This window comes from Rhynchophorus ferrugineus, unplaced genomic scaffold (genome assembly GCF_030347505.1).
Source record: "Rhynchophorus ferrugineus isolate W39M unplaced genomic scaffold, kcgeb_rfMv2 rfM1, whole genome shotgun sequence".
NCBI lineage: Eukaryota > Metazoa > Arthropoda > Insecta > Coleoptera > Curculionidae > Rhynchophorus > Rhynchophorus ferrugineus.
This window is the reverse complement of record NW_027472580.1, coordinates 32026439-32040609: the sequence shown is the minus strand read 5'-3', so window position 1 is coordinate 32040609 and position 14171 is coordinate 32026439. Positions and strand designations below refer to the sequence as shown.

Below are 14171 nucleotides of genomic sequence, written 5' to 3'. Positions count from 1 at the left end.
AAACTAGTAAACCGACCTACATACGCCGCATATATTTGTGCATTATCAGGAAAGACTAAAAATTCCTATTTTAAAATCGCCATCGGTACGCTCCGTCTATTATGTAAATGCGGGTGCGCTTTTCTTTTTTTTTTATCGAAAATATGCGAAAATGCAGTATCAACCGATGAAGGCGCGCGCAAATCTTTGCGCTGGAAAATACGTCGGCGGCATGAAAACGCGCGAACAGCGGGAAATTTAGTAAAAGCGCGACGCGTCCAGGAGCTCCAGGACTCACAGGGGCTTTTCTGCGACCGTTTTACCACTTATCGTCAAGTGAGCGGTGGGTCGTGTTCTGCCGGTGCATGTAAGTGCAAGTTATATATTTGTGTGTTTAATTATATATTGTAAGTCCAGTTATAAGACGACTACTTAATTATATTTGATTCCCTACTCGTGTTGATACAGAAAAATGTTAATATAATGATCAGAATTGTATAATGATATAAAGAATTAATTACTTGTGTCCAGAAAATCGGTATATCATATATATGATTCAATATATTATTTTTACGAATAATATTGACGACAATATACAATTATCAATTTAAATTCTGAATATTTGCAACTTTGGTAATCTACTACGTCTTTTGTTAAAATAATCACAATATTAAAAAACATATATCATTAACGTTTTGTTCCTAAGAAACTTACTTAATATCATAAACTTATTATCCCATCCCATTTATTATATCATGTATGTATAGTATTTTTATTATCGAAAATAATGCAATTGCCATATGGAAAAACTAAAGTAATATATATTTTGTAAAGTACAGGAAAAGAATGGTGCTCAATATATCTTCATTAACACTGATTTTTAATATTCAATGTAAAATACACCAAAATCAAATTCACAGAAAACACATTTCTTAAATTCAATTCATTTTCACTACTATATTTCCGGCTTTATTTATTTTATATATAATATTATTTATTATTATATGTATTATTTATATTATATATAATATTTTTTATTTTATTAATATCACCCATTATATCTTAAATTATCTCATTTAGCAGAGATTCGTGGATTCTCCATAGCACGTTCCTATTAGTCTAATTCATATCTTTTTCGCATATAATCGTTACATTTTTATTCAACTAAAACATGTAAGGAGGTCATTGCTCTTTCAACGAATGTAACAAAATTATTGGTAGTTTCATCTTCAACTGTGTTCTTCATCGAGTGTTAGAACAACGAAGCTGTAAAAGCATTATAAGATATTTTATTAATTTGTGTTATTCAATTATAGTAATAACTTATCATGAGTTTCGGTCTAGATGTACTAATTTATTTTACATTTGGTATATGTTTTGGTTTGGTTTTACAATTAACGTTATGTTCCTAAAAAACGTCTTTAAAATCATACATTTAATATCACATGTATTATACCTTTACTTTCTATATCACCGAAAATAATACTATTGCTATATCACAAAATTAAAACATGATATATTCTAAAGTATAGGAAAAGAGCGTCACTCAATATATTACTTCATTTATATTTACTTTCAATATTAAATGTGAACAATACCAAAAGTAAATGCAAACATAAATACAATTTTTATATTATTTGCTATTTTAATTATGCCTACTATATTTTCTGCCTTTTACTTTCGTAATATTTTCCTCATTTAGCAGAGTTTTGTATACTCTCCATAGCATATCTCTATAAATCCGATTGACATATTTTTAGCATACAATCGCTACGTTTATGTACTGTATGTATTGTACTTTCAACAAATATAACAAAATTATTGCTACTTTAATCTCTAACTATGTTCTTCATACAGCATTATAACAGCTAAGCATCAAAAACAATTATAAGATTTTTTATTATTTCGTGTTATACGATTATAGTAATGGCATAGCATGAGTTTCGAGCTATTTGTACTAATGTATTTTCATTTACATTTAATACATGTTTTGGTTATAAGACTATTGTATGTGCGATTGATTAATTCACATTTTAGTGACATTTTTCCAACATATTAGTAATACAAAGTAATATTAATGGTAAAATTATTAAATATTTAATGATTAATATATTGCAATGCAAACCTTTTGTTTCCTTCTTTTATTTTATACAACTTGTCTTTAAAATTGGACGAATTACAATTGTCACTTAAACTCTATTTCAACTTATCAAATCTAATTTGATATACAATATATTTAACTTAAAATATAGTTAATCTAAGAGGCATAATATCCTGACCATAATTATACAAATTCCCATACTTCTTTTAATTCCTAATCCATAACATATTCCACATTGCAGGAACTAAAACTCCATACATAAAGCAAGATATGAAGATTACTAATAAGAATTTAATCGGTGTAATATCGTAGCTAGATTTTATTATAACTGAAATATTTAATTTTATAGTAACAGTTTTTGAAAAATATATCTTTAGCCTGGTGTTGCCGATAACCCATAAATTTTATATTTATTCGTTCCTTTCAGATCCACGATATTTTATTTCTTGTTCGTGAGTTGGAAAACTTGTATATATAGATAGACATATATCAAGTTTTTCAATAAGGACGGGTCAGTGTTGTCAAACTCAATGTTATTTTGATGTTTTGTTAACATGGAGTTTTAACAAGTGGCGGTAGTAATGCATCCGCAAAACGTTGCGATAGGGTGTGATGAAAAAACGATGAAATGATGATAAAACATTTATATATTCCAAACCATCACTCGGCTTTAACAAATTGGGTTTTTTTGAGGACTACTCGGAACTATGTCACCATAAAGAACCACAGTAGACCTTCCAAACGAAAAAAAGATAATCCCTCACACAGAGCCTGTTGTGGCATTATAAAAATCAAGAAGACAGTTTTAGAATTAAACAAGCAGTAGGCCATACAAGCTTAAAAATACCGATACAAACTAAAAAACAGATATAAGGTTCAACTTTTTCGACTGCTCCCATACAATACGAAAGAAAAAGAGAATGGAAGGAAGAGATTATTTTGTAATAATAGTCATTATATATTTGTAATATTCTTTAATTTACTTGCATAAAAACAATACAAGCAAAACAATAAAATACAAAGGCATAAACTGAATAATAAACTTGCGTAACTCTATACGGCAAGATGACCTGCAACGTAATAAAAAAATCATAATAGAAATAAAATTCAATGTACTGCTCAATTAACGCCCCCTGCTTTTGTTCAGTGTGTAAAAAAAACATTGAAATAAAAGCTACAAAAACATATTAATTAAATTCAATAAAGCAAAACAGTCGTGCTTAAAAAAAATCGAAATATTATCAAGACTTTACGCTAGAGGAAAATTAAAGAATATAATTTAAGAAAATAATTTAATTTTATACTAGTTAAGATTTGTAGAAAACATTTCCAAAATAAATTTGCTTTCAAAACACGCAGTACTTTCTGCTAATAAACTATAAATTAAAAAATATATCCTAAATATACTTAAAAATGATTGAATATTTAAATTTACATACAACATATTGAATATGCTAATGGGATTGTTTAAAAAGTTCTTAAATACTTAATCGTGCTACGTGAAAGCTATTTTAAACACTTGCTGTATTAATATAGATCGACACCAGAGATTCCTAATCTGATGTTCAACTGAAGGATTACTTTAATCCTTTCGCAATTAAATACCCTAGTTTCTCACAATTGAATTTCGATGTAAATGAAAGTGACTTAGTGTCTAACACGTATATTAAATTATCTATATTCTTACAGTTACATATAAAATATACACATTCAAAGCAATATTTAAAGATATATCGATATGTATGCTCAGTCCTTTTTAATTTGATATATACATATTTTTCCAGGACGACAATTTTTCAGAAAGCCTATATATTTGAGACCAAGGACTTTTTTGGTGCTCCTAGTAAGAAAAAATTTAGAAAATCTAGATAACTTTAAAAATTCCTGTATGCTGATTTATTGACACTTTCTCTAAAGATATGAAAAACTGTATATATCGATATATTTTTGGCCTCTGACATCTCTAGAATGCAGCGATATGAAAGAAATTAGTTCCAGACGATACAAACCTGCATTCAGTATCAGAACACCCTTATCGTTTATATATATTTTTATTATTTAATTATTACATTGTTACTAGTCGTTTCCGCCTAACCAACAATTTGTCTTTATGATAACTTAAATCTAGGTATATAACTAGGAAGACCCATCGACCCTATCTTAGTGTCTGGTGAAATAATGTTTATACATGTCACTGCTGTATTTTTTATTATATGCATCTCACTACACAATACTGCACAATATCAGATGGTTTGATTCTTTTGAGTCTGTGTCCTGTTCTGCTGGTATCCAAAAGTTGCAATACTTCAATATAATCATGAGAATGGAGTCTTTTGTCATGCCCCCTTGCAATTCTCTTGATTTCTTGACTGACTGTGGGTATCTGAAGGTCTCGATGTGGGTAATCAGTCTTATAGTATTTGGGTGCGCCAACAATACCTCTCAGGGCTTTTTTCTGAAAAATGTGTATTTTATTTGTTGCTGTTTGCTGAACATCGCTATAATTAAACTCCGTATGTACATATAGGTTTCAGTATTTGCTTATATAATAGCAATTTATTATGTATTTATAATTGTGACTTTTTTCCAATTAACCAGTACATTTTCCTATATTTCATTTCCAGTTCTTTTCATTTTTATATGTTCCTTCCAACGAATTTTTGCATCAAGATTCATTACGAGATATTTAGCGTTGTTGCTATGTGGAATTATAGTATTATTTAATGTTATTGATGCTTGTACAGTCTGTTTATAGGTGAACTGCGCATGTACAGATTTACTTTCATTAATCCTTATTTTCCAAGCTTGTGTCCAATTATTTATATTGTCACTTGCCTGTGATAATTTTCATATGGTTTGCATAAAGAGCTCTATGAGACAGCAGGGATATCGCAAGCTAAGAAATATTTGCCATATGTCGATATATGATACATAATAAAATAGAAATATCGTATTAACGTTTAGTAGTAACGTATTAGTAATCAACATAGATCGCGTTTAGTACTGTCCTCAATAATATGCATACGAGACTAATAGATTGACAACCATACATCGGCGGTTCCTCAGTAAGTGCACGTGCACCCTCAAAATATAATGCCTCTTCTTGAGAAGAATACTAATTAAATATTGTCCTCTCATTATTTTTATAGTTATTTTTAATTAAAAAACGATTCTTCATAGATTTGAAATTAATACACAAAAACTTTGACGAATTTCTTGTCTGACGGTAAACGAAACGCTTAAACCTGTCAATTATTTCATAAACAAAACTGCATATCCTCATATCGCAAGACGCTGATTATGCGTAACGTGAGAATTCCAGCCATTCGCTTTGCTCTGCCCTCGTCGTAGGAATCTTCGGTCAATACACATCGGAATATTAAATCTGAACGGTCCATCCTCCGCCGCCCACACCCTTTATTCACCACGACAATCACAGGTTTATGCTAACACGCGTGTACATGATATTTAGAGCACTTCATAAAATATAGAGGTATATAGAATGGTACCTCCTATGCATTACTTGTGAACAAGTTTAGCGTTCATTTGCAACCTGAGCGTACGATTGACAAAGTACAATAACAATAATAGCAGTAATAATAATAATAATAATAGAAATAATACTAGAAATAAAAATATAATCAATGTTTTAAAATACATTTGATTTAGGTATATGTATCAGGTCAATGGAAAAGTCCCGGGCCTGACGCATAGATGGCGCTACTAGAATTAAATCCATATGTTTTTAGATACCCCTAACCCTCAAAAAATGCGTGTACAAATTTGAGAGCTGTCCAATCATTAGTTTATGAATTATAGCATGTTGAGTGAAGCAACTTTTGTTAGAGTGAAAAAAAAATGGATAAAAAGGAATTTCACTTGTTGATAAAATATTGCTTTTTGAAAGGAAAAAATACAGTTGAAGCAAAAACTTGGCTAGATGTCGAGATTCCGGCCCCAGGAAAATCAACCATCAAGGACTGGTGTGCTAAGTTTAGACGTGGTAAAATGACCACCGAAGACGATGAACAGCAGAGGACGCCAAAAAATACACAAAATGATTTTGAATGACAGTAAATTGAAAGTACTGAATGAAATAGCAGACGCTCTAAAGATATCAACTGAACGTGTTTATCATGTCATTCACGAATATTTGGGTTTGGGAAAGTTCTGTGTAAAGTGGGTGCCGCGCGAGCTTACTTTTGACCAAAATCAACGACGAGTTGTTCATTCAGTGTTTGAAGATGATAAAGTGTAATAAACCCGAGTTTTTTCGTGGATATGTGACAATAGATGAAACATGGCTCCATCATTTCACTCCGAAGTCCAATCGGCAGTAATCTGAGTGGACTGCACACGATGAAAACGCTCCAAAGCGTGGGAAAACGCAACAGTCGGTTGGCAAGGTTATGGCGTCTTTATTTTGGGATGTGCATGGAATAATTTTCTTTGACTACCTTTAAAAAGGAAGGATCATCAACAGCGGCTATTACATAGCGTTATTGGACCTTTGAACGACGAAACCTGCGAAAAGCGGCGGCATTTAAAGAAAAAGGAAGTGCTGCTTCACCAAGACAATGCACCGGGTCACATGTCAGTGAAAACGATGGCAAAACTCCATGAATTGGGATTCGAATTGCTTCCTCATCAACCATATTCTCCAGATCTGGCCTCCAGCGACTATTTCCTGTTCTCAGATCTTAAAAAAAATCCTCGCTGGGAAGAAATTTTCGTCGAATGATAAAGTGATTGCCGAAACTGAGACCTATTTTGAAGCAAAATTTAAAGTTATACTACAAAAATGTTATCGAAAAGTTGGAGGGTCGCTATAATCAGTGTATTATCCTTGAGGGGAATTATGTTGAATAAAAAAAAATAATTTTGCCAAAAAAGGTGTTTTGCTATGGTATTTCGGGGAGTTTTCAACTGACCTTTTAAAATTTACATTAGTAATATAATTTCATGGGAGAATTCATAGAATTTTCTATGTTTAATTAAAAACAATTTATACTTTTAAATATACAAAATTCAAATATAACTAAGCCAACTATAGAGTACAGTACAATATATATGTTGAAGACTATTTTGTAATCTCTTCTTAAATCTCTTTTTTGACAAATATCTCTCGTAAGTATATGATTGTAAGTCATACATATAAGTTGTGTTATATTTAGATGTTGCAATAAAAAATGTTTCATTTTGGTCTTTTGCTATTTTGTTCACTTTTCTTATTCACCAAAACAAACTGTACCAAACTTTTATCTTTCTAATCACGTCTCGTTGAGAATGCTCATAATCGTGTTGAAAAATACAGGCATTTGCATATATAAAATATTGGACAGACTGTTTGTTAAGTTAAGCTTTGTACATAATCTGGGAATTAAATAGAATATTCGATACATCCTTTACAAAGTAAAGAAAGTCCCTAGCATTGTAAAATTACATCTATCATACTGCCTACGGGCTTAAATAACTTCACTCAGTAACATTTTCTAACGTATTTGGATCAATGTTTTCCTTTTCCTATACCACAGGTAAAATGGAAGTATGTTATATTTTTCAAATCAGTTACATATAGTTAACATTATAAAGGAATTTTACAATTTAAATAACAACTGGAAATCAGATCCAAGCATTGTTCTTCTACATTTCGCGTAGTCATCCATGTAAAATGTACACTACAAACTCTTTTTCTCTTATTTAAAACCTCACAAGAGATTCCCATCAGTGTTTTATCATTTATTACTAAAAGCCATTTCATTGACATAGAGCAGGATTTCTATAAAAGCTGCGCATTCTCTTTGAAAATGTACTATATTCTGCGACGAAATACCTGAGATGTTTTCAGATTTAAACAAATAATTTTAATTGAAGAACAATAAAAACACCGTTAACAAAATAACAATATTTAACACCTAAGTTTAAAAGTTTATTAAGTTTGGTTTGTCAGCCATGTTGAAGAATCCAATTTGAACGAGACGCTTTCAACAAAAGCTTTGTCGAAAATAATAAACTGAAATTCTTTGTATATATATGTATCAAATTTTTTTCTATAGGAAGTATATAATTACCAAAAAAGTCCAAAATATCCAGAAACTTCTTGATTATTTACACGAAATATAAACACATTCACTCTACGATTTCTTAACTTCAAGCCACATAGCCGCAAATGAACAAAAAATACCCTTCTAAATTCTCAATATTTTGTGGGTCACTTGTAGATCGTGTATGTAATAATCTGTGTCGAAACGGGAATATTGAAAAAATTAGGGACAATTTTGTTACCTAACGTTGTGCACCACGTGCCGCCGCTGCAATCATACGACGCGCTACCGCTGTAATCATATTAGTTCTAACGTTATATGTACTAAATACTAACATATAATTCAACACAATATCGTTGCGCAATGTGAAGAAATACACTCCAATTTTATCTAAATCACCTGGATACGTCCAAAAATCATGTTCTTAATCCGCTGAACCTACTGAAACACCTATATCGCTGCCTGCATTATTCCCATTACATATTGATTTAAAATAATGAGGATTTCGCAGTATATATAGGTTTATACGATAGGTAATATTATTTTGTTTTTCTTTTTTTATCATTATAGTACAAACGACGTTCCACAAAAGCGATATAATAGTTTTGTCATTTTATACAGGTATTACTTGTCCGAACCAATATTTCTTGTAATATCTGAATTACACTAGTGTGTGTATACCAAATAAATTTTAATGTTTAGAAATATACAATTAATGATTATACTAATGAAGTCTGGTTTGTTAAGTATTATAAAAATACGGAAAGTTTCTAAGGTTTTGTTTCCAAAAAATCCAATCGATTTTGATTCTAAAATTTGTTAAAATAAATTCTGTTTTATAAAACCTAAATTTGTTGTGTTTTATTATTGCTACATTAATAGCTCAATTACTAAATAATGAAAATAGCATGTTACGGCAACACCATATTATAAATAATGCAAATCCAACAAATTAGGTTAGTGGAAGTCTAACATTATGTATATGGATTTTAGTCACGCCAACGTCTTGAATTTTTTAGTGACTGGACTTACAACTTAATATGGACTCAGAACCAGAATCCTCGGCATGATCATCTCGCGGTCTTACTCAGCCTGGTTACTAGCGTAACTAGGATTATATCTAAAAGGATCATTTAGCCTGCCGGATTTAGCTCTATCGTCCAAGGTTAATCACAAATAATAAACAATCACAAACATATCGACCATGCTCCAGAAGCATTCGAAAATATTCCAAAAGGGAGACTGTCCTGTCACCTTTATAATTGCGCCACCAAGCCGGCTCAGTAGTCTCAGAACAAAATTGAATAATAAATAATATAATTAATACCACTTTTTATATCGATTTTTTTTCTTATCGGCTAATCAACAGACATGGCTCTTTAATAGAAACTAATAATAAATAGAAGTATAAATGTGTGATGAATACGGAACAGTTGAACGTTAGATGTTCTGGAATGATAGCATTTCTATAAAATGACGAAATGAAGAATAAACCAAAAACACATAAATGAACTTGAATAAAACTGAAATAAAATATCAACAAATACATAAAATAAAATATAAATATAAACAAAAATAAAAGGACAAAGAAGAGTGTAAAAGTTTAACAATTTCACAATAAACTCGACATGATAATTGATGTCTAATGTTGATATTGCTTACTCGATCGAAATTGGAATATACTAGGATTCTGTTTTGATTTAATAGACGATTAGTAAGGAGAAACCTACTGCTCTAGTCTCCTTATATGGTATTAGCGAAGACTCTGACTAATATCGAGCCCTGATGAAAAAAAACTTTTTAGTTTACAGCGTATGTAAAAATGCTATTAATAAATATGAAAAGTAGCTCACAAAATATGAATATATCAATCGAGTTATACTGTACTATTACATGTTCTAATGCGATAATTTTACTAAATATATTCCTCTTAAGTTTCATTAGTAATAAATACTATTAAAACATTTTTAATATTCTAATCTGTAGTTTTTCTCGGTTTTCCGCTTTTTATATCAGATGTCTGTAGAGCTTAAGCATGCAATATTATGATTTGACATATGTCATTTTAATCTACTGACCATCCTATGTTAAAATTGGTTTTAAGTTATGCTCGGAATCCCCGTGCGAGGGCGCTTACGCATGCGCCGTATGACAGTTAGTCCTGTCAAAAATATAAAAACTGCGACTTCATAAACTCTCTCGCATTCGGTATTCAAAGTTTTATATCATTTAGGATAATTTCAGTATTCTTTAATTTCTGAAACTATAGAAGTTCAACTTTTTTTAATACACATCAACATCTAAAAAACCAGCCACATTTAAAATCAAAGATAATTCATCAGTTTTGCATATACGATACTATTTAATAAAAAATAACATTTTCACCAAAAATAAATATAAGATACTGATATAAACTTTAATCTTTCAAGGTTATATTGTTAGCAAATCTCAAATCTAATCTTATTCAATTATCTAATTCATCAATTATATAATTTATCACCCCACTTTTGTAAAACTAAGGCCATTTTTTAAATATAGAGACTGAAATATTTTATTTTATACCGCCAAATCTAAATTACTGGAAACGTCAAATAAATATCCCCAAAATATATTTTCCTTAATTCCGTTTGAAAGATATAATTTTATATTTTAATATTAGGGCTTAACAAAAATCGCAATATGTTCAATGTAACAGAAGTTAATATCGAACTGTTGGAGTAAGGTCAAATATAAACCACACGAGGGATTTCCGTTATTAATGCTATCACAGGCGTAAAATATATAAACCTGTCTAGCTTAATATTATATGAGCTCTGACAATCTGAAAAGCTTCGCCAGAAAAAATTGCTATTAATATATATGAAAAGTAGCTCACAAAATATGAATATATCAATCCAGTTATACTGTACTATTACATGTTCTAATGTGATAATTTTACTAAATATATTCCTCTTAAGTTTCATTAGTAATAAATACTATTAAAACATTTTTAATATTCTAATCAGTAGTTTATCTCAGTTTTCCGCTTTTTATATCAGATATCTGTAAAGCTTAAGTATGCAATATTATCATTTGACACATGTCATTTTTATCTACTGACTATAGAATAAAGGAACTTAGAAGCGCATCTCCTATGTTAAAATTGGTTCTAAGTTACGCTCGGAATCCCCGTGTGAGGGCACTTACGCATGCGCCGAATGACAGTTAGTTACGGCGGGAAATTTAAAAATGTATAGTAAAAATGTTAACGGGAAATCTAAAAAATTCTTTTACTTTTACTGGCAAAATAAAAAAATAAATATATTTAAATATATTTTATTGATATATGACAATTACATTAATTTTCCTTGATCATAAAGACATTGGTATAGTCACAGAAATATCTCCAATGCCCAAAACATGTAATCCACTGATATTACCTTCTCTCTAATATTTAAAACAGATATTAAAATAAGATAATATAACTATTAACGGTTCTGCTGTATTATTATTATTTAGAATCAACTAAACAACAACCTACCTAAATTGAGGTACGTTTTATCAAATATGACAACTGCAGTTCGGTCTATTCAGTCAAGTTTCTGAACTAACGACCAAAATTAGGGGTTACTACTCCAGCAGCAATAAGGAACCTTCAGTATCTGAATTGATGTTCTTCTAGAAGGCAAGCAGAATATCTTCGATAATAATTTATATCTTCTGCCACTGCTTTTCAATAAGGATAAAGCCATTAGTTTTTTATCCAAACTGAAACGAAACTGATGGAACAGGCTGAGTTATCTGTAAATGAACATATAAATTTCAAGTTAGAGTTAGTTAAGACCATATATATATATATATATATATATATATATATATATATATATATATATATATATATATATATATATATATATATATATATGGCCGTTAACTGCTTAGGTTAGAATTATTAATACCAAGGCCGAACGAGACAAAAACACACATATAGCTGTTGCATTTTTCATTTACATTTGGCCGCGTAACGGGGATTTCGAAAAGATTACATGTGGGGTCCGATTTTTTCATATAACTCTCACTTCTAAATTTCTTTATTCTGTGCTACTGATTACAAACATTCAGTCTACAACAAACATTCTACAAAGCTATACATGTTATATTTTGCGAAAGTATCAAAAAAGTGCATTTTCTCCACGCATTACTTTTATCATTAATCAAAAGAAAAAACCCACTGAAAGTCCTTAAAAATATGGTTTTGAAAATTCAAAGTTTGTAATTTCAATGTGCCAGACAAAGTACGTTTCGGTAATTCGAAAATGTTTGAACACATGAAAATGTAAGACTTACTGGATGAAGACCCAACCCGAACTCAAAAATTTCAGAAAGTCCGAAAAAGATAGTAACATGAACACATCAATTGAATGACAAGAAAATGGAAGCTAGAAAAATCATCTGTGAAATGCGGCTTTAGAGGTATATCGGAAATCATTTTTGCACTGAATAGGAACAACAAATGATCTGTTTGAATCATGCATTGATCGAAAATCATTCAGAACGAATACGAAGACTCAGTAAAGTCATATTACAGTATGATAGCATACCGTCTCTTAAATCAAAACAAATCAAGGAAACGTTGAAAGCACTCGCACCTGACGAATTCTCCACCGTCCGACTATCGACCTATCACATCAATCGCATACACGCTTGCGGAGCATCACTTAGAAAATGGCCCCTTAAATGGTTTTCCTCAAAAGTTAAACATTTTTTTTTTGAGATAGCATCCATACATCCGTTGAAATATAGTATAAGTAATAAGTATATAGAATCAAATGGTCATTACTCTTAACAAATAATTTTTTCAATTTTCTTGAAAATTATGTAAATAATAAAATAAAATAATAAAAAACCTTATTTAACCTATCTACTACATGTATTTTATATTTTTCTATATCCACACAATTTAGCTTAATACCTACCTAAATCTATTTATCTATTTACAATTTTACTTTAACTAATACCAACTGACTACTTTGAAATCGGCACCGAATCCGGCGTCTTTATCTTATATTATCTAAAAATAACAAGTTTTTCATATTAATTATCTCTCATTTCATACCTTGCCAAATATTCTTAATGCAGATTAAATGCCATATGTAAATATTTAATTCAAGTATAGTATATAATATATAATATGTTAACCATAGTTAAAATATTTGATATTTTTTCTTGACAAATCCAGAATTCGTAATATTTGGGTGACTTGCCAATTGGATGTCATTGTAATTACACCATAGTACTTATTTTATTGTCCAAAAAAATTATTCCATTCAAAGGTAAAACCAATATTCGGCCTGGACAACGTCTATTGGGTCATCTACGTCAGTTCAATGAAACAATATATCATCAAACCATGGGAGTATCATCACACATACTTCATTTCATACTATAATACATTCTTTCTACATATATTGAATGGTTCAATGTACATTTTCCAACTATTAATTATATATAAACCTCCCCACATGTACGTGTGAGCACGATTTTCTTTTATAAATATTTTAAATATAACCTGAGCAATAAAATCACCTTGGATGGCTACAAATAATTACTATCAAATATTTCAACCAAATGAAAAAATTGTATTACACAGCACAGCCACATTTATGCCTGGTTATTGAAAGAAAATATGTTAAAAACTGATAATTTCCTAATGTGTTCTTTGAGGAAACGGACCTTTGAAAATATTTATAATTTAGTCGATATCGTGTTCTACCAAATACTTTTTATAGAATGTATGTTGCTTTTAACCTTTCTCATAGATTGAGCTCTTTCATTATATAAATAATAGGTATTGATTTATTTTTGGACACATTTCTCTGGCATAGAAATACTTGAATTTCTTAATAACAAAAAATTACTTAATTTTCACATAATTTGCATTATGAAATTATCATTATGAGTATATCTGTTTTAATAATTTAAAAATAAAAGATGAGAAATGGTGATATATAATAGGTTCCCTTTTTTTCATCTTCAGGTATGAGAATAAATAATAATCAGCATCAATT

General features: G+C 30.0%; 1 protein-coding gene across 2 annotated transcripts in view; it reads left to right on the top strand.

The window, feature by feature from the left end:
- Nucleotides 1-239: 239 nt before the first annotated feature.
- Nucleotides 240-14171, top strand: part of LOC143206694 (GTPase-activating Rap/Ran-GAP domain-like protein 3) — a 221983-nt gene continuing 208051 nt past the window's right edge. For both annotated transcript variants that reach the window (XM_076419361.1, XM_076419360.1), the window contains exon 1: nucleotides 240-346. The gene's annotated coding sequence lies outside the window, so the exon portion shown is untranslated. The remainder of the gene's footprint in view (nucleotides 347-14171) is intronic.